The sequence below is a fragment of the Anomaloglossus baeobatrachus genome, chromosome 5 (genome assembly GCF_048569485.1).
Source record: "Anomaloglossus baeobatrachus isolate aAnoBae1 chromosome 5, aAnoBae1.hap1, whole genome shotgun sequence".
Taxonomy (NCBI): Eukaryota; Metazoa; Chordata; class Amphibia; order Anura; family Aromobatidae; genus Anomaloglossus; species Anomaloglossus baeobatrachus.
In genome coordinates, this window is record NC_134357.1 from 324,713,000 (window position 1) to 324,717,884 (window position 4,885).

Below are 4,885 nucleotides of genomic sequence, written 5' to 3' on the forward strand. Positions count from 1 at the left end.
AATGGTATAACATGCCTCTGCCCTGTTTGTGTATATATTTCTGGCTCTTCAGTACGGTACTTTCTTATACCATGCCCAATGAAGAGACCTAAGAAGCTTAGAAAGCTTGCTCTGTAACATAATTTATTTTATTTTCGTTAGCCATTCAAAGGTATCACAACTACAAGATTATAATTTTGTTTCTCCCACTGAGAGCAATTAATCTTTTTTTTTCAACTGGCTAACATGGTACCAAAACTTTTTTCTAATGACCCAAAACACACAGCCAGGACAAGTAAGGAGTGGCTCCGTATGAAGCATTTCAAGGTCCTGGAGTGGCCTTACCAGTCTCCAGACCTGAATCCAAAAGAAAATCTTTAGGGGGAGCTGAAACTCAATGTTGCCCAGTGACAATCCCAAAATCTGAAAGATCTGGAGAAGATCTGTATGGAGGAGTGGGCCAAAATCCCTGCTGCAGTGTGTGCAAATTTGGTCAAGAACTATAGGAAACGTCTCACCTTTGTAACTGTAAAAAAGGTTTCTGTACCAAATATTAAGTTGTTTTTCTTTTGTATCAAATACTTATTTCACACAATACAATTTAAATTAATTATTTCAAAATTATACAATGTGATTTTCTGGATTTTTCTTTATTCTGTCTGTCACAGTTTAAGGCCTCTGCCACATTCATGTGAAATTCACGCACGTGCCGAGAGACACGTATTTCCCCTGTGTGTTGCGTGCAGGTAAGTACGTGTCTCTGGTATGTGCGGGCCACGTGTGTTCTACGTGTGCTATCCGCGATAGCACACGTAGAACCGGTAATTATCATACTCACCTGGTCCTTCCTGATGTCCGCGCTGCTGTCCGTGGTGCTGATCCTTGGGCTCCAGCCCTCCCATCTCCCCGCTGCTGCTGCTGCCAGGCAGTGAAGTGAATATTCTATGAGATTAATGAGCGGCGGTCGGCAGCAAGAGGCAGCAGCGGCAGAGACAGGAGGGCAGGAGAAGGTGAGTTAATGTTTTTTTTTTTTTTCACTGACACGTGTGTTTTCTCCGGCGCGTGTCACACGGGACCGCATCCACACTACACCCGTGTAGTACGGGTGCGGGCCGTGTGACACCCGTGCTGCCGGAGAAAAAACGGACATGTCAGCGCTTTGAAAAATGCACATACGTACAAACGCACACGGACACACGTTCCGTGTGGTTTTACGTGTGTGTGAATGCTACCATAGGGTAGCATTGCTGTACGTGTCTCCGTGCCGCCGGTACGTGTAAAAAATGACAAACACGTGCCGGCGGTGGCCTAAGTGTACCTACAATAAAAATTACAGACCCTTCCATTCTTTGTAGGTGGGTAGGTGGGAAAACTTGCAAAATGGGCAGTGTATCAAGTACTTATTTTTAGTGATGAGCGAGTACTAAAAAGCTCGGGTGCTCGAAGCTCGGGCCGAGCCTCCCAAGATACTCGTGTACTCGGCCCGATGGGAGACCCGAGTATTTTTGTGAAATGACCACCGGCAGCATGTAGAAACCCTAAAAATGGCACAAAAGTCTCCGAAGAGTGCTCAAATGACATGGCAACAGCATGGGGAAGACCCCTTGAAGCATTTATCACTCAAAAGTCACAGCTGTGAACAATTTTGTCCGCGTTTTACGCCATTTTTACGGACTCACCAGAAAACCTTCCAAAATGACACCAAAATGAATTTTCATGGCGGAAATGTTAAGGGCACATACCCAATAGTGAGATAGAGCTAATGTATGTTACTTTTTGAGATCAATACATGAAAGATTTTACGTAAAACATTGTGTGGCACTCCGATGTCCCTGAGAAGAGACGTACATAAAGGCCTCTGAGTCTAATGTGCCCATTTTGAGGAACTGAGTCTTTGTAGTATTTTCCTTTGCCAGGGCAGTCCAAAATTTTGAGGTTCACCAATGACCCTGCATACAGACGTGCATGAGGGCCTGTAAACCTGAAGTGCCCATTGGAAGGAAGTTGGTCTATTGTAGTATAGCCCTTAGGCAGGGCAGCCAAAAATTGGGAGGCTCCACGTTGTCCCTGGATAGAGACGTGCATGAGGGCCTGTAAACCTGAAGTGCCCATTGGAAGGAAGTGGGTCTATTGTAGTATAGCCCTTTGGCAGGGCAGCCAAAAATTGGGAGGCTCCACGTTGTCCCTGGATAGAGACGTGCATGAGGGCCTGTTAACCTGAAGTGCCCATTGGAAGGAAGTGGGTCTTTTGTAGTATAGCCCTTTGGCAGGGCAGCCAAAAATTGGGAGGCTCCACGTTGTCCCTGGATAGAGACGTGCATGAGGGCCTGTAAACCTGAAGTGCCCATTGGAAGGAAGTGGGTCTTTTGTAGTATAGCCCTTTGGCAGGGCAGCCAAAAATTGGGAGGCTCCACGTTGTCCCTGGATAGAGATGTGCATGAGGGCCTGTTAACCTGAAGTGCCCATTGGAAGGAAGTGGGTCTTTTGTAGTATAGCCCTTTGGCAGGGCAGCCAAAAATTGGGAGGCTCCACGTTGTCCCTGGATAGAGACGTGCATGAGGGCCTGTAAACCTGAAGTGCCCATTGGAAGGAAGTGGGTCTATTGTAGTATAGCCCTTTGGCAGGGCAGCCAAAAATTGGGAGGCTCCACGTTGTCCCTGGATAGAGACGTGCATGAGGGCCTGTTAACCTGAAGTGCCCATTGGAAGGAAGTGGGTCTTTTGTAGTATAGCCCTTTGGCAGGGCAGCCAAAAATTGGGAGGCTCCACGTTGTCCCTGGATAGAGACGTGCATGAGGGCCTGTAAACCTGAAGTGCCCATTGGAAGGAAGTGGGTCTATTGTAGTATAGCCCTTTGGCAGGGCAGCCAAAAATTGGGAGGCTCCACGTTGTCCCTGGATAGAGACGTGCATGAGGGCCTGTTAACCTGAAGTGCCCATTGGAAGGAAGTGGGTCTTTTGTAGTATAGCCCTTTGGCAGGGCAGCCAAAAATTGGGAGGCTCCACGTTGTCCCTGGATAGAGACGTGCATGAGGGCCTGTAAACCTGAAGTGCCCATTGGAAGGAAGTGGGTCTATTGTAGTATAGCCCTTTGGCAGGGCAGCCAAAAATTGGGAGGCTCCACGTTGTCCCTGGATAGAGACGTGCATGAGGGCCTGTTAACCTGAAGTGCCCATTGGAAGGAAGTGGGTCTTTTGTAGTATAGCCCTTTGGCAGGGCAGCCAAAAATTGGGAGGCTCCACGTTCTCCCTGGATAGAGACGTGAATGAGGGCCTGTTAACCTGAAGTGCCAATTGGAAGGAAGTGGGTCTTTTGTAGTATAGCCCTTTGGCAGGGCAGCCAAAAATTGGGAGGCTCCACGTTGTCCCTGGATAGAGACGTGCATGAGGGCCTGTAAACCTGAAGTGCCCATTGGAAGGAAGTGGGTCTATTGTAGTATAGCCCTTTGGCAGGGCAGCCAAAAATTGGGAGGCTCCACGTTGTCACTGGATAGAGACGTGCATGAGGGCCTGTTAACCTGAAGTGCCCATTGGAAGGAAGTGGGTCTTTTGTAGTATAGCCCTTTGGCAGGGCAGCCAAAAATTGGGAGGCTCCACGTTGTCCCTGGATAGAGACGTGCATGAGGGCCTGTAAACCTGAAGTGCCCATTGGAAGGAAGTGGGTCTATTGTAGTATAGCCCTTTGGCAGGGCAGCCAAAAATTGGGAGGCTCCACGTTGTCCCTGGATAAAGACGTGCATGAGGGCCTGTTAACCTGAAGTGCCCATTGGAAGGAAGTGGGTCTTTTGTAGTATAGCCCTTTGGCAGGGCAGCCAAAAATTGGGAGGCTCCACGTTGTCCCTGGATAGAGACGTGCATGAGGGCCTGTAAACCTGAAGTGCCCATTGGAAGGAAGTGGGTCTATTGTAGTATAGCCCTTTGGCAGGGCAGCCAAAAATTGGGAGGCTCCACGTTGTCCCTTGATAGAGACGTGCATGAGGGCCTGTTAACCTGAAGTGCCCATTGGAAGGAAGTGGGTCTTTTGTAGTATAGCCCTTTGGCAGGGCAGCCAAAAATTGGGAGGCTCCACGTTGTCCCTGGATAGAGACGTGCATGAGGGCCTGTAAACCTGAAGTGCCCATTGGAAGGAAGTGGGTCTATTGTAGTATAGCCCTTTGGCAGGGCAGCCAAAAATTGGGAGGCTCCACGTTGTCCCTGGATAGAGACGTGCATGAGGGCCTGTAAACCTGAAGTGCCCATTGGATGGAAGTGGGTCTATTGTAGTATAGCCCTTTGGCAGGGCAGCCAAAAATTGGGAGGCTCCACGTTGTCCCTGGATAGAGACGTGCATGAGGGCCTGTTAACCTGAAGTGCCCATTGGAAGGAAGTGGGTCTTTTGTAGTATAGCCCTTTGGCAGGGCAGCCAAAAATTGGGAGGCTCCACGTTGTCCCTGGATAGAGATGTGCATGAGGGCCTGTAAACCTGAAGTGCCCATTGGAAGGAAGTGGGTCTATTGTAGTATAGCCCTTTGGCAGGGCAGCCAAAAATTGGGAGGCTCCACGTTGTCCCTGGATAGAGACGTGCATGAGGGCCTGTTAACCTGAAGTGCCCATTGGAAGGAAGTGGGTCTATTGTAGTATAGCCCTTTGGCAGGGCAGCCAAAAATTGGGAGGCTCCACGTTGTCCCTGGATAGAGACGTGCATGAGGGCCTGTTAACCTGAAGTGCCCATTGGAAGGAAGTGGGTCTTTTGTAGTATAGCCCTTTGGCAGGGCAGCCAAAAATTGGGAGGCTCCACGTTGTCCCTGGATAGAGACGTGCATGAGGGCCTGTAAACCTGAAGTGCCCATTGGAAGGAAGTGGGTCTATTGTAGTATAGCCCTTTGGCAGGGCAGCCAAAAATTGGGAGGCTCCACGTTGTCCCTGGATA